General features: G+C 44.2%; 1 pseudogene; it reads right to left on the bottom strand.

Annotated features, from left to right (window-relative positions):
- Nucleotides 1-20,439: 20,439 nt before the first annotated feature.
- Nucleotides 20,440-20,571, bottom strand: LOC132536526 (U4 spliceosomal RNA; annotated as a pseudogene).
- Nucleotides 20,572-24,176: the final 3,605 nt, after the last annotated feature.

Genomic DNA, 24,176 nt, shown 5'->3' with positions numbered 1-24,176 from the left:
TCATGCTGCTTCCCTACAGTAGATGTCTCTCTCTTTCTGTCCTTTTTTTGTCCTTCTGGGTTATTCCTGGGACTTGGTGCTTGCACTACAAACCCACTGCTTCTGGAGGCCTTTTTTTAAATTATTGGCTAGGACAGAGAAAAATTGAGAGGGAAGGGGGAGACAGAGAGGGAAAGAGACAGAGAAACACCTGCAGACCTGCTTCGCTGCTTGTGAAGCATCCTCCCTGCAGGTGGGGAGCCGGGGCTGGAACCCGGATCCTTACTCGGGTCCTTGCGCTTTCCACTACATGCACTTAACCCTGTGGGTCATGGCCCGGCCCCAAATAAATAATTTTTTTAAAAAGAAAGAAATACACAAGATAGGGGGTTGGACGATAGCGCAGCGGGTTAAGAGCACATGGTGCGAAGCACAAGGACTGACATGAGGATCCTGGTTCGAGCCTCCGGTTCCCCACCTTCGGGGTAGGGGGGTCACTTCACAGGCGGTGAAGCAGGTCTGCAGGTGTCTGTCTTTCTCTCCCCCTTTCTGTCTTCCCTTCCTCTCTCCATTTCTCTCTGTCCTATCCAACAACAATGACAACAATAATAGCTACAACAAGGGCAACAAAAGGAAAAAAATGGCCTCCAGGAGCAGTGGATTTGTAGTACAGACATGCCGGGATAGCCTGAGGGTACTTCTTCCCGAGCTAGTGCTCTCTGGGTTGGAGAGAGCTCAACTGGAGCTGATCTAGGCTGCTGTGTGGGAGAGGGATCAGGAACTCGTGCTGCACCAACTTCCGCAGGAGATACACTCTGGGACTCTCGGAGCCGGAAAGCAATTTCCAGGTGTCTTTTTTTTTTTTTTTTTAATTTTATTTTTATTTATTAATTTTTTTTTAATTTAATTTTATTTTTATTTTTTATTTAAGAAAGGATTAATTAACAAAACCATAGGGTAGGAGGGGTACAACTCCACACAATTCCCACCACCCAATCTCCATATCCCACCCCCTCCCCCGATAGCTTTCCCATTCTTTATCCCTCTGGGAGCATGGACCCAGGGTCATTGAGGGTTGCAGAAGGTAGAAGGTCTGGCTTCTGTAATTGCTTCCTCGCTGAACATGGGCGTTGACTGGTCGGTCCATACTCCCAGTCTGCCTCTCTCTTTCCCTAGTAGGATGGGTCTCTGGGGAAGCTGAGCTCCAGGACACATTGGTGGTGTCTTCAATCCAGGGAAGTCTGGCCGGCATCCTGATGACACCTGGAACCTGGTGACTAAAAAGAGAGTTAACATACAAAGCCAAACAAATTGTTGAGCAATCATGGACCCAAAGCTTGGAAAAGTGGAGAGGAAGTATTAGGGAGGTACTCACTGCAAACTCTAGTATACTTCTGCTTTCTTACTTTGGTGCCATACTCCAAACTCAGTCAAGGTGTCTTTAATCAGAAGAGCAGCTGTTTTTATACTCTCCAAGTAGGGTGGAAACAGGATGTGATATAGAGAGGGTGGAGAGAAAAGTGACTGGTGAAAATCAGAGTGTGACAAAGAAGGGATCAGTGTGTGACAAGGAGGGGGTGGAGCAGGAGAGAATCCTATCATAGAACCACCAATGCCCTGGAGTGCTTTATGTAAAAGTGATTTATGTAAATAGACCAAAGCTTTGGATCAGTAAAATCCCTATATAGGCATATGGTTAAGCAGAAGCCAGGGGGAGATGGCAACTACCCAACACAGACACCCTACCCCAGCAATAACCCTGGAGGCAAAAGAAAAACAGAGAAATACACACGATAACAATTTTGTAGTGTCAGGTTTTATAGTGCACACAGAAACAGGCACACACACTGGGGTATGTCATTGGGACACAGGAGATTTTGAAAGAACTCCCAACGGTATACTCATTTCAGCTACACATGTAGGAGAATTGGGAGGAGAGAGTGGATTACCTCGGCTTCTATGCACGGATAACCCACAAACTCATGAAGCATTCCATATACATATGTATGAACTCCCAATGACTAAAGCTGGAACAGTGTGAGCAAAAAACAAACAAACAAACAAAAAACAGCGAAGTAGTATTGCATTATAACCTAAAGTAGAAAATAAATCACTATGAGTGCAGATGCTGACAGAAACAAATGATCCAAAGGGGCAAGGAGTATAATGGTTATGCAAAGAGCTTCTTGCACCTGAGGCTCCAAAGTTCCAGGTTCCACCACAAGCCAGAGCTGAGCAGTGGTCTGGTTTAAAAGAAAAAAAGAAAAAAAAAAAAAAAAGTAGGGGAAAAACAGACAGGTCTACCATGCAGTGAAAGAAATATAAAGGTATCTCCTGCCTCAAGGTGGTAGGACATGACTCTAGACTTTTTTTTTTTTTTTTGCCTCCAGGGTTATTGCTGGGCTCGGTGCCTGCACCATGAATCCACTGCTCCTGGAGGCCATTTTTTTCTCCTTTTGTTGCCCTTGTAGTAGCCTTGTTGTGGGTATTATTGCTGTTGATATCGTTGGATAGGACAGAGAGAAATGGAGAGAGGAGGGGAAGACAGAGAGGGAGAGAGAAAGATAGACACTTGCAGACCTGCTTCACAGCTTGTGAAGTGACTCCCCTGCAGGTGGGAAGCCGGGGGGCTCAAACCGGGATCCTTCTGCCGGTCCTTGCGCTTTGCACCACGTGCGCTTAACCCGCTGTGCTACCACCCGACCCCAGACTCTAGACTCTTTTAAGTGTGGGCTGTGCATAGCAACATCCTGTGAGAGGGGTGGTGATGGTGAGAAACCGAATAAATAATATCAAAGTTACTATCAACATTGATACGCAACGTTGATATCCTGGATCCTGGAAATGATGAGAATGACTTTACCTCTGTGGTTGTCATCCTTCCCCCAATCCCCAAACTCCAAATTAATCACGAGGAAAAGCAACAGACAAATCCCATGAGGTATTTTTGTGAGACAATTTTGAAAGGCAATTCTAAGTATGTAGGGAAGCACAGGGGCCAGGTGGTGGTGCACTGGTTAGGCGCACACATTACAGTGCTCAGGGACCCGGGTTCAAGCCCCAGGTCCCCACCTGCAGGGGGAAAACTTCATGAGTGTTAAAGCAGGACTGCAGGTGTGTCTCTCTCCCTCTCTATCTCCACCTCCCTTCTCAATTTCTCTTAGTCTCTATCCAATAATAAATAAATAAAAATATTTTTAAAAAGAGAGAGGTACCACTTTTTTTATTTCTATTTTCTTTTTTTTTAAATATTTATTTTATTTATTCCCTTTTGTTGCCCTTGTTGTTTTATTGTTGTAGTTATTATTGTTGTTGTCGTCGTTGTTGGATAGGGCAGAGAGAAACGGAGAGAGGAGGGGAGACAGAGAGGGGGAGAGAAAGATAGACACCTGCAGACCTGCTTCACCGCCTGTGAAGCGACTCCCCTGCAGGTGGGGAGCCGGGGTTCGAACCGGGATCCTTATGCCGGTCCTTGTGCTTTGCACCACCTGCGCTTAACCCGCTGCGCTACAGCCCGACTCCCAAGGTACCACTTTCATGCATAAAAGAGGGCATACTCAAGTGGTAGCTGAAGCATTGTTATTGCTATTACTGTTGTTATTTTTGCTATTTGTTATTGCTGGGCTTTACCACTCTAGCCTGCTTGCTCAGACAGAAACAGAAGGGGAGATGAAAAAGCACTGTAGTTATGTACCTCCCTCAGGTAAGATGAGGGTCAGGCTCCAACCTGGGCCAAGCTCACGAAAAGTAGTCACACTGGGAGTCGGGCGGTAGCGCAGCAAGTTAAGGGCAAGTGGTACAAAATGCAAGGGCTGGAGTAAGGATCCCGGTTTGAGCCCCCGGCTCCCCACCTGCAGGGGAGTCGCTTCACAGGCAGTGAAGCAGGTCTGCAGGTGTCTGTCTTTCTCTCCCCCTCTCTGTCTTCCCCTCCTCTCTCCATTTCTCTCTGACCTATCCAACAATGACGACATCAGTAACAACAACAATAATAACTACAACAACAATAAAAAACAAGGGCAACAAAAGGGAAAATAAATAAAATATAAAAGTAGTCACACTAACTAGATGAGCTATCCTGCCAGGGCAACTAAATCATTATTATTTTTTTAAAAGTAAAAGAAAATAAATGTATTATCTAGCAGTATGGAAATAAACTGTAGAGTAGCCAGAGCATAGCACACTATCTTTCTTTCTTTTGGAGACAGAGGAGATGAGAGAAGGAGGGAGAGAGAGGGGGAGATCTACCTCACAGCAGAGAAGCTTTCCTCCGTGCAGTGGGAGCCATCTTGTGCATAAAGTTAAAAAGTATTCATGAGGGAGTCGGGCAGTAGCACAGCGGGTTAAGCACACATGGCGCAAGGCACAAGGACCCGCGTAATGATCCTGGTTCGAGTCCCAGACTCCCCACCTGCAGGGGGATTTCTTCACAGGCGGTGAAGCAGGTCTGCAGGTGTCTGTCTTTCTCTCCCCCTCTCTGTCTTCCCCTCCTCTCTCCATTTCTCTCTGTCCTATGCAACAATGACGACAGCAATAACAACAACAATAACTACAACAATAAAAAAACCAACAAGGGCAACAAAAGGGAATAAATAAATAAATTTTTTTTAAAAAAAGTGTTCATGAGGGAATTGGGCGATAGCACAGTAGGTTAAGCACGCAAGGCACAAGGACCCGCATAAGGATCCCAGTTTGAGCCCCTGGCTCGCCACCTGCAGGGGGGTCGCTTCACAGGCAATGAAGCAGGTCTGCAGGTGCCTTTCTCACCCCCTCTCTGTCTTCCCCTCCTTTCCTGATTTCTCTCTGTCTTGTCCAACAAAGACAACATCAATAACAACAACAACAATAACAACAACAATATGGGATAAAACAGCCTTCAGGGTCAGTATATTCATAGTGTAGGCACTGAGCCCCAGGGATAATTCTGGAGGCAAAAAAATAAAAAGCTAACCAAAGGAAAAAAAAAAAAAGCAGTCATGAAAGAAGTGAATTATGGCATATCTAGATCTTTTGGAGCCCAACACTTTTGAATCATGTTTAGACTCAGGATCATCAGTATTCCACACTGCAATATCCGTCCTGGAAGTTTTCAAACATTTTCAGCAGTCAGTGACAACTGCATCTCTACAGCTGCCTAACTCACAGTAATTGTCAGATGCACACCAATTTCAGAAATAATAAAATCTGAGTGAAAAAGCGTGTCTCTGAATAATGAAACAAAGGGGGCCAGGAGGCAGCTCAGCCAGTACACCAACAGCCTTACCATGTGCGAGGCCTCAGGTTCCATCCTCAGGATGGTGGAATGATTCTGTGACATATCTGGTCTCTTTCTCTCTCTCCGCAATATTAATACAAAGGGTGAAAATAGCTTGAGAGCCATAGAATTACATATGCATAAGCCCCCCGTGTCTAATTCAATAAAGAATAATAATTCCCTCATTCTCTCATATGTGGAATTCGGGGAATTGAAACACCAGAACATGCAAAAAAAAAAAAAAAAAAGTAGCCAAACTCGGGGGTCGGGCGGTAGGTAACGCAGCAGGTTAAGCGAACGTGGCGCATAGCGCCAAGGACCAGCGTAAGGATCCCGGTTCGAGATCCCGGTTCGAGCCCCCGGCTCCCCACCTGCAGGGGAGTCGCTTCACAGGCCGTGAAGCAGGTCTGCAGGTGTCTGTCTTTCTCTCCCCCTCTCTGTCTTCCCCTCCTCTCTCCATTTCTCTCTATCCTATCCAACAACAAACAACACCAACAACAGCAATAATAACCACAACAAGGCTACAACAACAAGGGCAACAAAAGGGGGGGAAATGGCCTCTGGGAGCAGTGGATTCATGATGCAGGCACTGAGCCCAGCAATAACCCTGGAGGCAAAAAAAAAAGTAGCCAAACTACTCTACGACTTTGTGAGAAGGATGGTGGCTATTGTTGCTGGGCTATTGTTGTGGGACTGTACTCAAGGCTTCTTTTGATTTTGTAAATCATTATTAAATCAATCACAAACTTATAAAAAAACAAAAATAATATTAAAAATCAAATAACGGCGTAGGATAGTATGCAACAGCTAAAGGAACCAAGGATTCTTCATATCTGCACTGTGGGGAGTTCTAATGCTTATTGCCAAAGAAAAATAGCAAATTCCAAATATATATATTATTAGCTCATTTGTGAAAAAGGTAAAACAACTTCTCCTTCTCAAAATTTGGTTACCCAACTCACAACTTACCATTCTCCAGATACTTGAAAAGTAAATTACTTTCCTAGACTCCCTGTCGTTTCCCCATCCCACCCACCTTTTTTTTTTTTTTTAAGATTCAGTTAGTGAAAGAGAGAAAGAGACACCAAAATACCTCTCGGGGGATGAACCCAGAGCCTCAAACATGTAAGTTCTACACTGTACCCATGGGGCTACCTACCTGATTAGATATAATTCTAATTAATGGTAGAATAAAAAAAAAACATAAAACTTTACAAGACAGCTGTCCTGTCTAGTATGTGGACACATTCTTAGAGAAACCTATTGTGACCAGGAAGAAGAAAGCCAAATGCTGTAGATGGCGAAGGGAGAGAAAGACAGGCTCCTGCTGACATCACTGAGCTGCTTTGCCCCATTGTTGATCTGGCTCTGCCTGCCCTCGGGTCTCCTTTTGACTGAGACTAATACACTGCTTTCTTTTGTGGGGCAATCAGTGGCTGCATACAGCCCTAACTGCTACAAGTCACACATGCCTAGAAGTAGGTACGTGAAAAATAGTTGGAAAATAGAAGTAGAAATATGTGGGGAAAATGCACACTGAATTGATAAAGACAGGATAGCAAGAGTAGAATTGGGAGGAAGTGTGAGGGGAGTTCAATTTGACTTTTTACTTTTTTGAATTATTATTATTACTATTATTTGCCTCCAAGGTTACTGCTGGGGCTCGGTGCCTGCACCATGAATCCACTGCTCCTAGAGGTCATTTTTCCCATTTTGTTGCCCTTGTTGTTGTTATTTTTATTGTTGCCATTGTTGTTGTTGCTGCTGGATAGGACAAAGAGGAGTCAAGAGAGGAGGGGAAGACAGAGAGGAGAGAGAAAGACAGACACCTGCAGACCTGCTTCACCGCCTGTGAGGCGACCCCCCCACCAGATCCTTACGCTGGTCCTTGCACTTCGCATGATGTGCGCTTAACCCACTGCACTACCACCCGGCTCTCTTTCTTGAATTATTTACATTATATATATATATGTATATATATATATATATATATATATATATATATATATATATATATACACATATATATATATAATACATATTAAAAATAAAAGTGAAGAAACAAGACTCAGTGATTTTTTTTTTAAATAATGGAACATATCACGGAGCAGCGTCTTAGGCTAAGTTTTTTTGTTTGGTTTTTTGTTTTTGCCTCCAGTGTAATCACTGTGGCTTGGTGCCTACACTAAGACTCCACCTTTCCAGTGGCCATCCTTTCTCTTTTCCATTGCTGATATTGCTGGACAGGGCAGAGAGAAATTGAGAGTGGAAGGGAAAGATAGAGAGGGAGAAGGAAAGACACTTGCAGACCTGCTTCACCGCTTGAGAAATGACCCCCCTGCCGGTGGGGAGCCGGGGGTTTGAACTGGGATCATTGCTCTGGTCCTTGAACTGTGTGCTTAAAGTGGTGTGCCACCACCAGGCCCCCCAGGATAAGATATTTTATCAACTCATTTAAGTCCAGAAAAGACATTCCCACCCCACCCCACCCCTGTTGTTGATTTGTTTGTTTTTAGATAATTCAAACTGCTTTGTAGCACCAATCCTTTTTTTTTAGTGATTTGATAATGACCAACTAGATCGTGGGATAACAGGGGTACAATTCCACACAATTCCCACCACCAAGGTTCCATATCTCATCCCCTCCATTGGAAGCTTGCCTATTCTTTCTTCCTCTGAGAGTATGGGCTGGTTCCTTCCATAAATACTCACAAACTACCTTTCATACAATTCATTCTGGGTTTGTACTGGTGCTCAGTAGTCGAGCTCACCAGAGTAGACTTTCCAGGATGTATATTTCTTCTCCTTTTTAAAATCACAACATGTTCAAGTCTTGAGTTTCCTGTCACCTCTTACATCCTTGAAAATTTTCAGCGATGACCAGCGTAACACTTGCATACAAATAACCTAGTGCAGTGAGCCACATTATTATACTGTTCACGCTGATAATATTAGCGCTTATCACTTACTGACTGCCTCATTTCATCTTCACAAAAGTCCCTTGAGTCTGTAACTTTTATCAGGCTCATTTTATTAATAGAAACAGACACCATAGGTTGGGCAGGTGACTCCCCCAAAACCACAAAGTTATACAAAGCCAAAACAGCATGGCACCTGCAAATACTAGCCTAATGGCACTAACTGAATGAATGAATGAATAGGGCGGAGGAGGCACAAAATCAATAGCAGTAAAAGCACATCACATGGGGGCAGTCGGGAGGTAGCGCAGTGGGTTAAGTGCAGGTGGTGCCAAGCGCAGGGACCAGCATCAGGATCCCGGTTCGAGCCCCCGGCTCCCCACCTTCAGGGGAGTCGCTTTAGCGTCACTTCACAGGTGGTGAAGCAGGTCTGCAGGTGTCTGTCTTTCCCCCTCTCTGTCTTCCCCTCCTCTCTCCATTTCTCACGGTTCTATCCTGTTGGTATGTTTCATATTGGTTTGCTCCCCTTCCCCCGACCTCTGAGAGAATTGGTTTGGCCCTTGCTAGTTTCGTGCCCCACTTTCTCCCCACCCCGTATGCTAAGGACGTCCAGAGTCCCAGCAGCAGCTGTGGAGGGAGAATGATGGGGAAGCACATGGTGTGGTGATTTGCCCATTAGTGAATAAAGATTAAACTGCAGCTTCTCGGCCCAGCCGTGTGTCCCCGAGTCTCTGTCTCTGTTCACCGCTGTGAAGCTAGCCCGGCCTGCTGGAGCCTCCGAACATTAACAACAAATGGCGCCCACGTGGACCTGACCTGCGCGTCTCTCAGATAAGTAAAGACAATTTGGCTACCTAAGCACTATGGCCTTCTCTTCTGCTTGTGAAGAGATCTCCAAAGGCCTCTGCCCTTTCTTCACGAGACTGTTTCGCTGTTTCTGGAACATTTATCTCTGGACCACTCTGTGGTTTCTGCCCAACGCCAGCCCATAGGAGCCCAACGCCAGCCTGCAGGAGCCAGCTTTCCGCTGCATGGCGGGGGCATTGGGCGCTGGCTCCCTCCACACTGCTCAGCCAACATGGCACGGCCATGGGGCAGAGCCTCGGCAGCCTATCCTGGCCACCACCACGTGGCACCTCAGCCTGCGCCTTCTGCACGGCTGGCCTGCCCGCCCTCATGCTATGAAGTCTGGACAGATCCCGGACCACCCAGAGACCGCGGGCTCCCTGCCGAAACTGGGCCCCCTGGCCGAGATCCTCAGCTCGGGTCTGAAGGCAGATGAGCTAGAACACGCAGAGATTCATTCAGAGATCGCAACCTACAATTCCTAGAAGTGGAGCTGTGCGGGAAGCCACCTCCGGATGGTGACCCCCCCCCCAACAACTAAGACAGTACAGATCTAAATTCGTGTTTAAAATGACATGTCTTCGCAACAAAGGTTTCTCTCCTTGTGTATTAAAGACCATGTTTATGTGTGTGTTTAAAGTTTGGTAACATTAACTTTAAGGTTAAAAATATAACTTTAAGGCTATATTCTTACCAGACAGAGTTAAATGAAAAAGGTTTTCAACGTAATTCTCATAAAGATAAAATTAACTTACATTTAAAGTCTGAGGTAAAAATTAGTTTAAATATCAATATATTTTAACTAAGTTGGTCAAAAAAAAAAAACCTGCGCACACCTAGGGTGTGTCTCCATCTTGAATGGGTGTGACAAAAGGTTAAAAAGACGTTGTGATATGTAAAAGTCTCAAATTCCTTCTCAATTAGAAATGTTAGGTTGCTATGGTTATGCTAATAATTCTCATGCCTGAGGCTTTTTTCTTTCTATGGTTCATGTTTGCCTTTCCACATTTTATTGTTTGAACTTTAAATAGCCTTGGAATCATGCCGGAAGAGACTTCCAATTGTGATAGAGTTATCAATTGTGGTAAACTTCTAACCTGCTACAAGTTTTGTTTCATAAGTAAGTGAATTGCAGCTGTCAAGTTCTCTACAGAAAAGCAGAATTCCGATGGCTGACATTCCCCATCGAGACAGACGTACAACAATTCACCCCTTGGCAATTCTTCGGTGGACATCTGCTTTGGCCTCGCATTTCTATCGGACTCACTGGTACACCCTTGGACACTTTGCACAAAACTAGCAGCGTCCCTGTATGCTGCTGGGTTTCTCAAAGACTGACTGCAGCCAGCTGCCTTGTGACTCTAGGCCTCACCCTCCCCCCATGCTAGAAAATGCCCGTCGAGGCAAGTATACCCCCCAGAGGCAGGAAATATTTTTTTTAAGCTGATAAAGTTTTGCCCACAGAGGCAAAAAATGGCCCCCTCAGGCCTTCCCTTGGCAGCACACTGGTTTCTCCACGTTTGTGCCAGTTTCTTTTTTGAAAATGCCTATACGATATAGGTTTCTGTTCACCCCACACCCCTGATACTGTGGTCATTTAGTTAAAAACAGAAGGGGGAATTGTTGGTATGTTTCATATTGGTTTGCTCCCCTTCTCCCTGACCTCTGAGAGAATTGGTTTGGCCCTTGCTAGTTTCGCGCCCCACTTTCTCCCCGCCCCTGTGCTAAGGACGTTCAGAGTCCCAGCAGCAGCGGCGTAGGGAGAATGATGGGGAAGCACATGATGTGGTGATTTGCCCGCTCGTGAATAAAGATTAAACTGCAGCTTCTCGGCCCAGCCATGCGTCCCTGAGTCTCTGTCTCTGTCTCTGTCTACCGCCGCGATGCTAGCCCGGCCTGCTGGAGCCTCCGAACTTTAACAACACTATCCAACAATGACAGCATCAATAACAACAATAAAGCAACAAGGGCAACAAAAGGGAATAATAATAATAATAATAATAATACACACAGTGTGTAAAGTCCCCAAGAACATCTCTTGTGATATCTCTGGACACTCACTGAAATGTCTCACCTGCGACGACTCAGGCAGGGGCAGAGTCAACTTCAGTCTCAGCTTTGGTGCATCCTCCCTCTCCCCAGTCACCTTCCATGCCTGTGCACTGCAGCCTCAGCCTTGCTGGGGTTGAGGTACCCAGAACAAGTGCAGGAGCAATGGAGCCCAGGGGACAGTGCTTTTGTGCAGTTTGCGTTCAGCTCGGGCTTGAGCTTGTGGATTGAATGGCAGGAACTTGACTGGGAAAGAAGCCTTACAGTGGCCCGGGAGGTGGCACAGTAGATAAAGCATTGAACACTCAAGTATGTGGTCCTGAGTTCAACCCCCAGCAGCACAGAGATCCAGGGTGTGTACAGAGACATCAGGCATGGATTGCCAACCCTTCACCCTCATCACTCAGGTGAGACCTTTCCTTTCAGGGTATTCTCTAATTCCATTCCAAAGAGGTTCACTTCCTAACAAAGTCCCAAAACCTAGATATAGACCAGGTCCCATGAGATAGAGCATATGTTCACATGTATCCATAAATTAGGGCAAAATATATACCTGAAAGCAAAAATACTCAATAGTCTGTAGTGAGTCAGTATCAAGTTCATAATGAAATAGTGTCTACTTAGACTTAGATACCCTCCTCACCTACTTCCTATTACAGTTCTTTCACTCACTCCAAAACTAACCTTAGCAAAGCAAGGACTGCAAAAGCTGAATAAGGACAAGAGACTAGCATACTTTAACGATGACTCTTTAGTCACTATCAGGCCATCCCACCAGCTGGGGTCCTAATCAGGAAGTCCTGAGATTCCCAAACAGACTAGGTGGGCCTAGAATTTGAATAAATTCCTCTCTCCATTTTTACTGGTCATTTCTATCAGGAACAACAAAATAGACCCCTTTGTGCACCCCCATAGGACCTTGCCCTCAACTTGGATCAACAATGGTAGAGAATGTTCCATCCTCTGAAGGAAGGATGGACGACATACTCTATGCTACACCTGAGGAAGATGGGTCAATATTGGGGCAGCTTGGAATGTTCCAACTCATGACCACAGAATGTGAGCTCAGATCTAGAGGGATGCAGAGGTCACACAGGCTCCTAAGTTAATTATGGGCCCCAGATCACATCAAATCGATGGGGTTTACAGTCAACAATATTTATACACCTTTCCCATATTTGGGAGCTACTCTCTTCCCTGATCCAGCTTTCTGATCCTTTTCCCAGCCATGACATCATCTCCCCAGACAATAATTAGGATCCACCTGCATACCAGATTTCAGGCTCAGGCAAAAAAAAAAAAAAAAAAAAAAAAAGAGAGAGAGAAAACACTAGTATAACTACAGGCCCTTTGGAATATAACTAGAATATGTCTACTAGTTATCTACAAAATGGAGGACCCCTAACACTTCATCTGCACTATTCCAGCCTTTAGGTCCATGATTGGTCAACAATTTGTTTGGCTTTGTATGTTAACTCTCTTTCCAGTCACCAGGTTCCAGATGCTAGCAGGATGCAACCAGACTATCCTGGACAGACAACCCTACCAATGTGCCTTGGAGCTCCGATTCCCCAGAGCCCTGCCCCACTACGGAAAGAGAGAGACAGGCTGGGAGTATGGATCGACCTGTCAACGTCCATGTTCAGCGGGGAAGCAATTACAGAAGCCAGACCTTCCACCTTCTGCATCCCACAATGACCTTGGGTCCATACTCCCAGAGGGTTAAAGAATAGGAAAGCTATCAGGGGAGGGGATGGGATACGGAGTTCTGGTGGTGGGAATTGTGCAAAATTGTACCCCTCTTATCCTATGGTATTGTCAGTGTTTCCTTTTTATAAATAAAAAATTTAAATTTTTTTTAAAAAGCTAAGATTCTGGAAGAGCACAGCACCACTTCCCCTCTTCTCTCAGCAGAAACCACAACAAAACATAGTCCTGGCCACAAATTAGAGAACCTTTAAATGTTTAATCCATAATTCTGGGGCACTAGCCTACTGAATTACAGGTGGAGACACACCAAAAAAGAGGAGGAAGCCTTAGTAACCAAGAGAAATTCAGTCTGTTGCCAAAATATAAAGGTGATCTGCTGCAGTTGGCGGCTGAAGGGTACAGTGACACCTGCGTTTCTGAACACTGCTGCAGCCCAGCAGCAGATCCTTGAGAATTGGGTTTAGACTGAAATCAGACAGAGCAAACAATACACAAACCACAAGAAGTACAAAAAAACTCAAGAAAAAACAATAAGAAATATAACATCAGTGCCCACCCCTCTACCATGCAACATATAAACAAAGCGAAGCCCAGAGGTCACAGTAGCACCACTTGCTGGCCAATAAATGTGTAAACAGAAAAATAGCAGAAACAAACAATAAAACAGACCTTATCAGTCAGATAGAAATGAAACAGAGAGGGAGTCGGGCGGTGGCACAGTGGGTTAACCACATGTGGCGCAAAGCGCAAGGACCGGCTTAAAGGATCCCGGTTCGAGCCCCTGGCTCCCCACCTGCAGGGTAGTCGCTTCACAGGCGGTGAAGCAGGTCTGCAGGTGTCTATCTTTCTCTCCTCCTCTCTGTCTTCCCCTCCTCTCTCCATTTCTCTCTGTCCTATCCAACAACAATGACATCTATAACCACAACAATGTTAAACAACAAGGGCAACAAAAGGGAAAATGAATAAATACAATGTTTTTTTTTTTTAAAAAGAAGTGAAACAGAGAGACTCCGTGAAGTTATAGATGTAAAGAGACTGTCAGAAAAAGGCTACAGAAAGCTCATTATGAGGACTCTCCAAGAATCTAAGCATAGTCTGGAGAAACATATCCAATAGTTGAAAGAATATGTCACTAAGGAGTGACATATTCTTTCAAAGAAGACTTCCGAACAAAGTTCTCTAAAAAACTAGGAAACATGGGGAGTCGGGCTGTAGCACAGCGGGTTAAGTGCAGGTGGCGCAAAGCACAAGGACCGGCATAAGGATCCCGGTTCGATCCCCGACTCCCCACCTGCAGGGGAGTCGCTTCATAGGCAGTGAAGCAGGTCTGCAGGTGTCTGTCTTTCTCTCCTCTTCTCTGTCTTCCCCTCCTCTCTCCATTTCTCTCTGTCCTATCCAACAACGACAACAACAATAATAACTACAACAATAAGACAACAAGGGCAACAAAAGGGAATAAATAAATAAAATAAATATTTAAAAAAAAAAAACTAGGAAACATGAAAGAAGAACTTCAATCAGAATTATCTAGGAAATTAGAAAACTTGAAAGGAGATCTTCAGTCAGAATTCACTAAACAGCTAGGAAGCATGAAATAAAACCTTCAAACAGAACTGCAGGTAGTGAAAGACACTTTGAGTGCAGTTCAAGCTGAAGTAGAAGGCTTAGAAAGCAGAGTCATTCATGCAGAAGAAAGAATTTCCAGTTTAGAAGATATAGCCACTCTTTCAATTTAAAGATGAGGGAGAGGAACAACCAGTTGGAAAGAATGAAGGGACTCTGAAATTGCAGACTCCATCAAAAGGTCGAATGTAAGAGTAATAGGAATTTCTGAGGAAGGGGACAAGGTCAAAAGAACAGAGACCATTTTCAGAGAAATTTTAGCTGAGAATTTTCCTCACTTAGACAATCCTCAGAACATACTTATTCAAAAGGCAGAGTACAACCAGGTAAATGAATACCAAATGACTAACACCAAGGCACATCATTGTAAAACTATCAGAACTCAGTAAGAAGAAAAAAAATTTGCAGACTGCTAGGGAAAGGAAAGAATTTACATACAAAGGTAGAACTATCAGACTTTCCCTAGACTTTTCTTTACAAACCTTAAAGGCAAGGAGAGAATAGAATAATATATTCAAAGTACTATAAGAAAGGGAATACCAGACCAGCAGAACGATCCTGGTTTGAGCCCCTGGCTCCCCACCTGCAGGGGAGTCGCTTCACAGGTGGTGAAGCAGGTCTGTAAGTGTCTATCTTTCTCTCCCCCTGTCTTCCCCTCCTCTCTCCATTTCTCTCTGTCCTATCTAACAACGACATCAATAAAAACAACAATAACTACAGCAACAACAATGACAAAAAAAAAAAAAACTCAAGGGCAACAAAAGGGAAAATAAATAAATATAAAAAAGAAAAAACAGGAATTCCAGCCATGGATCTTGTATCTTGCAAAATTATTTTTCACATTATAAACACCTTATATATGTCAAAGGGGCCAAAATTGCTCAGTGGGGAGAAGAAGTTCTCTTTAACAAGTGAAGTTGGGAGAACTGAACAGTCACATGAAGAAAAATGAGCTAGACCACCAATTAACATTTAGCCCTACCCCACTAGGGAAAGATAGAAACAGGCTGAGGTGGAGTCGGGCGGTAGCACAGCGGGTTAAGCGCATGTGGCCCAAAGCACAAGGACCTGCGTAAGGATCCCGGTTCGAGCCCCGGCTCCCCACCTGCAGGGGAGTCCTTTCACAGGCGGTGAAGCAAGTCTGCAGGTGTCTGTCTTTCTCTCCCTCCTCTCTGTCTTCCCCTCCTCTCTCCATTTCTCTCTGTCCTATCCAACAACGACGACATCAATAACAACAACAAGAAAACAACAAGGGCAACAAGAGGGAATAAATAAATAAATATTAAAAAAAAACAGGCTGAGGGTAAGAATTGACCTGCCAACATCCATGTCCAGCAAAGAAGCAATTACAAATCCCAGAACTCCCACCTTCTGCACCCCAAAAATAATTTTGGTCCATTCTCCCAATGGGGGAGAAATGTTAGTGGGGAGATGACCAGAGGGCTCTGAACTCCAACTCCATCAGGACCAAAAGAGAGACGAGGAAAAAGGGAGGGACATTTAAGTGCAGTAATGGGTGTATATGTGACTTGGAAAGGAAGAGAAGATGGGGCCATAAGAAAATAAAAACGGGGGAGTCGGGCTGTAGCGCAGCGGGTTAAGCGCAGGTGGCGCAAAGCACAAGGACCGGCATAAGGATCCCGGTTCGAGCCCCCGGCTCCCCACCTGCAGGGGAGTCGCTTCACAGGCGGTGAAGCAGGTCTGCAGGTGTCTGTCTTTCTCTCCCCTTCTCTATCTTCCCCTCCTCTCTCCATTTCTCTCTGTCCTATCCAACAATGACAACAACAATAATAACTACAACAATAAAACAACAAGGGCAACAAAAGGGAATAAATAAATAAAATAAATGAAAAAAAAAGAAATAAAAAAAAAGAAAAGAAAAACAGTAGGGAGTCGGGCAGCAGCACAGCAGATTAAGCGCACATGGCATAAGGATCCCGGTTCAAGACCCGGCTCCCCACCTGCAGGGGAATGCTTCACAGGCAGTGAAGCAGGTCTGCAGGTGTCTGTCTATCTTTGTTTCCCTCCTCTATCCTCCCCTCCTCTCTTGATTTCTCTCTGTCCTATCTAACGACGACATCAATAATAATAATAACTACAACAACAATGAAAGACAAGAAGAGCAACAAAAGGGAAAACAAGTAAATAAATATTAAAAAAGTAAAAGAAAAGAAAAAAGGCATATATATACATATATACATTATATATACAATATATATAAAATATAGACAGTTGTTAAAATACTAGTTAACCCATATCTGCAACCTTAGGAGAGCTGCTGTAGCTTCCAGTGGAGGGAGTGGGGAGACAGAACTCTGGTGGTGGGAATGGTGTGGAGTTCTACCCCTGTCATTTTATAATTTATTAACTCACTAATAAAATAAGGACAAAAAAGGAAACAGAAAATAGCTTTTAAAAAAAAAGTATTTTATTTATTTTATTTTTGAGAGAGATGCAGAGAGAGAGAGACACAGAGAAACACCAGAGCACTGCTTAGCTCTGGTTTATGGTGGTGCGGGGGATTGAACCTGGGACTTAGGAGCCTCAGGCATGAGAGTCTCTTTGCATAACCATTATGCTGTCTCCCCCTGCCCAGAAAATAGCTTTTTGTGAATGACTCCCCTAAGTCATTAATATACTTTAATAGTATGCTGTGCTCAGTTTAGTTCAGTTATACCATCTAATATACAAGAATATGTGTAAAATGAAATTATCCCCAGAGAGGTGATTTCTCGGAAGTCATGCAGAGCTAATTAGTACTTTCACCTTTTCTCTCTAAAGACTTCTTCCAAGACACCCTTCTTTCTCTTGGGAGAAATGCTTAGTCCTATTTTTGTCATCGCTCATCATTTAGCTAATTCTATTTCGGTCCTTTTCATTTGGTAATTAAGCATATATCTATCTTTATCATAGTACACAGTGCACATTTTTTCTTCTTTTGTCTGAGATCTGTTTTGATTCTAAAAGTGGAACTCATCAAGTGGAGTGAGCATTAGTGATAGACACAATGAAAGGAAAAAATGCTTCAGACTGAAAGGAAGTTTCTGCTTTTGTTAGACTTTCTCTTACTGAATAAATATGATACTGATTTACCATACTGTCAAATCTCAAAAGTCTAGCTCTACATCTTTACATGTGTCTAGAACCCCTACACATACCTTCAGAATTCTTGCGTCATTTCACCATCAGAATAGTCCCTCTACCCTTTCCTACTACCTTCTTCAGCCTTTCCCATCAAAATCACTATAGTTTTCTTTATTTTTCTTTTCTTTTTTTTTTTTTAATTCTTTTTTTTTTTTTCCTCCAGGGTTATTGCTGGGCTCGGTGCCTGCACCATGAATCCACCGCTCCTGGAGGCCATTTTTCCCCCTAGTTGTTGCAGCCTCTTGCGGTTATTATTGCCATTGTTGACGTTGCTTTGTTGTTGGCTAGGACAGAGAGAAATGGAGAGAGGAGGGGAAGACAGAGAGAGAGGGGAGAGAAAGATAGACACCTGCAGACCTGCTTCACCGCCCGTGAAGTGACTGCCCTGCAACTGGGGAGCCGGGGGCTCGAACCGGAATCCTTACGCCTATTTTTCTTTTTTTTTTTTTTAATGATTTTTTATTATCTTGATTTATTGGGTAGAGAAAATCAGAAATCTAGAGGGAAGCAGGTAATAGAGAGGGAGAGAGACACCTGCAGCACTGCTTCACCACTTGTAAACTTTCCCCTTGCAGGTGAGAACTGGAAGCTTGAACCCAGGTCCTTGCTCATTGTAATACGTGCGCTCAACCAGGTGTGCCGTGATCCAACCCAGTTTTCTTGGAACCTAAGATTCAGTTTTGCTAGCTATGTATCTAAGTAAACTATTTTGCCAACCCCGAATTATCAGTGTTTTTTTAACTTGTTTACCAACCTGAGAGAGAAGAGGACAGGCAGACAGAACGAGAGCGTCACTCTCACATATGCGATGCTGCTGCTCAGCTCAGGACTTCAGGCTTTGTAGTCCAACCTCGAGTCAATACACTACCTCTCAGTTGGCTAAATTCCGTTTCGGAACGCAAATTGTTCTTGAAAAACTATTCTGTAAGCAAAAAATTGAGAATTATTATCTGTGTTTAACCAAATTTAATAAATATGGATTATCTTTGTCCTTCTGGAGTTGTGAAAGAGAGCTCTTACCTTTGGGATAAGTTCTTTTCATTGTACTTAAACTTTATTTATTTTATTTCATAGAACTGAGAGAACATAGAAAGGGAGAGAGAGAGAGAGAGACAGCAGCAGTCCTGCTCCACCACTCTTGAAGCTTTCTCCCTGTAGGTGGGGGCCAGGGAATTGAACCCGGGTCTACGTGCATAGTAATACATGCACTTAACCAGGTGCACCACCACCAGATTCTGATTTTTTTTTTAATTGTATGCTCATAGCTCTTGGCTATATGCCCAGGAGTTGCATTATTCTGTTATAGGAACTGCTCAGTTATGGAACAGTTTCCTTCCTTTTTTTTTTGTAATTTATTTATTGGGGGATTAATGTTTTACATTTGACAATAAATACAATAGTTTATACATGCATAACATTTCTCAGTTTTCTACATAACAGTGTAATCCCCACTAGGTCCTCTGTCATCCTTTTTGGAACTGTACTCTCTCCGACGCCCCCAACGCCACCCCAGAGTCTTTTACTTGGGTGCAATATGCCAACTCCAGTTCAGGTTCTACTTGTGTTTTCTCTTCTGGTCTTGTTTTTCATCTTCTGCCTGAGAGTGAGATCATCCCATATTCATCCTTCTGTTTCTGACTTATTTCACTCAACATGATTTCTTCACACTCCACCCCCTTGCTGTTTTTTTTTATTGTTGTTCTAGTTATTATTGTTGTTGTTGTTGACAGAGAGAAATGGAGAGAGGAAGGGAAGACAGAGAGGGGGAGAGAAAGATAGACACCTGCAGACCTGCTTCACTGGTGGGGAGCCGGGGGCTCGAACTGGCATCTTTATGCCAGTCCTTGTGCTTTGCCCCACATGCCCTAACCTGCTGCGCTATCGCCTCCGACTCCCTCTGCTCTCATGAAAAACAGCCAGTCTAGGGACTGCACATGCTCAGTAGAGCTGGTGCCTCACCACGTGCTTGGCCCTGTGCTCAAGCTCTAGCACAGGAGGAAACACAGTGGAGGGTAGTAGGGGTGCTCCAGGAGGGTGGGGGAGTGCCAAGGTGTTCCTTCTCTCTCTCTCTCTCTGTCTCGAAAACAGGAGTGAAGAAATTGGTCCAGCGAGGTATCATACTCCTATGGTATCATACTCCTATGCCACGCAGAGAAACTACTATCTAGTCAATTTTTTTCTTTCAAGTTTTGTTAGTGATTTAGAAATGCTTTACAAGAGTATAAAATGACACGGGCATGCTTCCACTCCAAACTCACCACCAAAGTTCTGGGCCCCAAGGACCACCATAGTTCTCACAAAGTCTTAGAGACTGTTTAGCTTTTCTCTCTCTCATTTTTTTTTTAAGTTTATGTATTTCATTGATCTATTGACATATTCCATGAATCACAGAAACCAACAAGTGGTTGGTTGTCTTTTGCCTGCTCATTTATTTCACTTTACCTCCAGTTCTAGCCATTTTGCCCAGAGGATACAGTATCATCTTAACCAGCCTCATTTAATCCATATACTAAAGACTGAGATTTTGGGATGAATATTTGCTCTCATAACAAATAACCTCTGGTGTCAAACACTCGCATGGAGTTAGGCACCAAGTATGTACCCTCCAGGCAGATGTCAATGTCCTTACTCTTTTCTCTGATATATTATACTGAATTTGTCTTATTAAATATACAATATTTTTGGTTTATCCAAAGACAAATTCTCAGCAAGCACTGAGAACATATATGACTACAACCCAAGTTTTTAGCCCCTCCTGAATGACCCAGGCTGCTGAGAGTACAACTTAATTAAATGCTGGAAAAGACAGATGGTGAACTGCCCAGTAACAGGCAGCAACGATCTCAACCAAGCCTCAGGTGAACTGTAGACAAAAGACAAAATATTTAATTCTTGTTTTTTTTTTGTTTTTTTTTTCAGTCTCTATCGAGACTGTTAAACATTGCCTATATTTCAAGTTGTCATGGCGAGGTATTGGGAAAAGTTTGCAATGAGCAATAATCATGCCTCAGATAGACCTCATTGGCTAAGATACTGCCACTGTGCAGAGCTAAAAATGATTTCTTTGTCTTGCTGCATTTTAATGTATTTTTATTATCTACACTGATTGTGTGACGAGAGAGCTTGCTTTCTTTCTTCCTTCCTTTTTTCTTTTCTATCTCCATTCCTCTTTTTCTTCCTTTATTTCTTTCCCTCTTTCTTTCCTCCTTTTTTTCTTCTGCCTGAGCACTGCTCATATAATAGCGGTGCTGGGAATTGAGCCTGGGACCTTGGACCTTTAGGCATGAAAATCTTTTTGTATCATCATTGTGCCCTGTTTTGTTGTGGTTGCGTTTTAATATCTCTATGTATTTAACCGAGGTAGCCGGAAACTGAGAGGGGTATATAGAGAAAGACACTGAGACACCTGCAGACCTGCTTCACCACTTGGAAAGCTTTCACCCTGCAGGTGAGGACCAGGGGCCTCAAACCCGGTCCTTGCTCAGTGTAACATATGCGCTCAACCAGGTGTGCCACTGCCTGGCCCCTTCTATTTTTTTTTTTTTTTAAGATTTATTTTATTGATGAAACATAAGAAAGAGTTTCATATGAGGCAGGGAGAGCAAATCTGGGTACATGCAGTGCTTGGCATTGGCCTGGAAACTTCAGGCATATGAGCCCAATACTGTAGCATTTTGAGCCATTTCTCTAGAGGCCCCTTTTCATTTTTGGATTATATCATTGTGTCTTTTTTTTTTTTTTTTTTAATATTTACTGCCTTTTGGTGCCCTTGTTGTTTTATTGTTGTTGTTATTGATGTCATTGTTGTTGGATAGGGCAGAGAGAAATGGAGAGAGATGGGGAAGACAGAGAGGGGGAGAGAAAGACAGACACCTGCAGACCTGCTTCACCACCTGTGAAGCGACTCCCCTGCAGGTGGGGAGCCAGGGCTCGAATCAGGATCCTTAGGCCAGTCCTTGAGCTTTGCGCCACCTGCACTTAACCCGCTGCGCTACCGCCTGACTCCCATCGTTGTGTCCTTTATTGTATTAGAAAGGAAACAACAGGCCCCCAAATGGAGGTGCTTGTGCTAAACCCTTCAACAGGTTCTAACCTCTCTTAGGAGTGTTATTTATTTATTTGCTTCCAGGGTTCTCACTAGGGCTCAGTGCCAGCACTACAAACTCAGTGCTCCCGGGGGCCATCTTTTCCCCATTGTTATTATTGTTGCTGCTGTTGCTGTTGGACAGGGCAGAAAGAAATGGAGAGAGGAGGGGAGACAGAGAGGGGGAGAGAAAGATAAGACACCTTCAGACCTCCTTCACTGCCCTTGAAGGGAGCTCCCTGCTGATGGGGAGCCAGGGGCTTGAACTGGGATGCTTACGCTCATCCTTGTGCTTTGTGCCATGTGCGCTTAACCTGCTGTGCTACCACCTGACCCCCTGGAGGATATATCTTTTCTATGAAAGCTTGCTGATCCTCTTCCTTGTGAATGGAGGAATTCATTATGTGTGTTGACTGGCCTTGAGATTTCTCTAGTATTCTTAGGACAAAGTCCCCCTAGTTTGCTTGAATGGCTTTCTGCTCCCTGCCTCCCAAAGACCTTTCCATGAAGCAATGTTACTTTTATTTCTGGAAAATTGTATTTAACATATAACGTTGGTCTGCTAGTGAACAATGTGCTTAGGGGGCTACCGTTGTCACCAGGCCTGGGAAGTGCTTTGGCTGATACTTAGTCAGATGAACAAGGTACCTGCACTGTTCTTCAAGTGCCTCCACAAAAATCGCCACAAATAGAGTGGTATAAGACAATATTCATTTAGTTTTCAGAATTTGATAGGTTAGAAGCCTGAATTTTGGGAGTCAGGTGGCATGGCAGTGGGTTAAGCGCAGGTGGCGCAAAGCGCAAGGACGGGTGTAAGGATCCCGGCTCGAGCCCCCGGCTCCCCACCTGCAGGGGAGTCGCTTCACAGGCGGTGAAGCAGGTCTGCAGGTGTCTTTCTCTCTCCCTCTCTGTCTTCCCCTCCTCTCTCCATTTCTCTCTGTCCTATCTAACAACAACAACATCAATAACAACTACAACAGTAAAAAACAAGAGCAACAAAAGGGAAAATAAAGAAGCCTGAATTTAATTTAATTAATTAATTTTTTTAAAGATTTTATTTATTTGTGAGAAAGACAGGAGGAGAGAGAAAGAACCAGACATCACTCTGGCACATGTGCTGCCGGGGATCGAACTCAAGACCTCATGCTTGAGAGTCCAAAGCTTTATCATTGCGCCACCTCCCGGACCACAAATTTATTTATTTATTGCCTCCAGGGTTATCTCTGGGGCTCGGTGCCTGCACCATGAATCCACTGCTCCTGGAGGCCATTTTCCCTTTTATTGCCCTTGTTTTTTGTTTTCCTTGTTTCCCTTGTTATTATTGTTGTTGTTGTTGTCATTGCTATTATTGTTGGATAGGACAAAGAGAAATCGAGAGAGGATGGCAAGACAGAGAGGGGGAGAGAAAGATAGACAGCTGCAGACCTGCTTCACTGCCTGTAAATCAACCCCTCTCCTGCAGGTGGGGAGCCGGGGGCTCCACTGGGATCCTTTTGCCAATCCTTGTGCTTCTTGCCACTTGTGCTTAACTGGCTGCGCTACCGCTCCACCCCATGCTTGTTTATTTTTTACCAGAATACTGTTCAGCTCTGGCTTATAGTGGTGTGTAGGGGGGGGTTGGAATCGAACTGTGAAGCCTCAGTCAAGAGTGTCATTTTGCATAACTATTATGCTATCTGCCCCACCCAGAAGTCTGAAATTATATCAAATTTTAAAAATTATTTAGAAACTAGAGAGACAGCACACTGAGTAGAGTGTGTTCATATTTTTATTTATTTATTTATTTATTTATGGATAGAGGCAGAGAGAAATTGAGAGGGGAGGGGGAAGTAGAAAGGGAGAGAGAGAGAGAGAGAGACACCACATGTGAAGCTTCCCTGTAGGTGGGGACCAGGGGTTTGAACTGGGTCCTTGCGCACTGTAAGGTGAGCACTGAACCAGGTGCGCCACCACCTGGCCCCGTATGTCCACGTTTATGTCCAGACTTAACCTCCACACTCCATGACCTCCACACTCCGCGGCAGGTGTTATGAAACCAAAGGAAGCTCAGGCACTGTGGCAGCTGTCCCACTTACTCTATTTTTTCTAACTACTCAATGCAAAAGCAGCTGGGGAGAAGTAAAAGCCACGCATGTGTGATTCCTGACACTGAGATAAAATCAAGTAAAATGAACTTAGGGGCTCACCCATTAGAGCACATGTCTTGCCAGGCATGAGGATCTGGGTTCAAGCTGGAGCACCACCCAGGAGTACCACAAAACCAGTACCTGGGGAGATGCTCCCCAGAGGGTGTGTAGGTGCTGTGGTCTTTCTCTTTCTATAGTCAAAGGAGGAAAGAATAAAGTCGTTTGGGAGTGATGCAATCACACAGGACTGGGACCTTGGCACTGCAGCAGAAGCAGCAGCAGCGGTGGTGGTGGTGGTGGTAGTGGTAGTAGTAATATACATGAAAAAAACGCTCCAAGGCACTGATTGTTAAATAAATGCAAATAAAGACAACAGTGAGATACCACCTCACCCCTGTGAGAATGGCATATATCAAAAAAGGTAGCAGCAGCAAATGCTGGAGGGG

The sequence above is a fragment of the Erinaceus europaeus genome, unplaced genomic scaffold (assembly GCF_950295315.1).
Source record: "Erinaceus europaeus unplaced genomic scaffold, mEriEur2.1 scaffold_524, whole genome shotgun sequence".
Lineage (NCBI taxonomy): Eukaryota > Metazoa > Chordata > Mammalia > Eulipotyphla > Erinaceidae > Erinaceus > Erinaceus europaeus.
The sequence above is the reverse complement of the archived record's forward strand: the minus strand, read 5'-3'. Positions and strand labels throughout refer to the sequence as shown.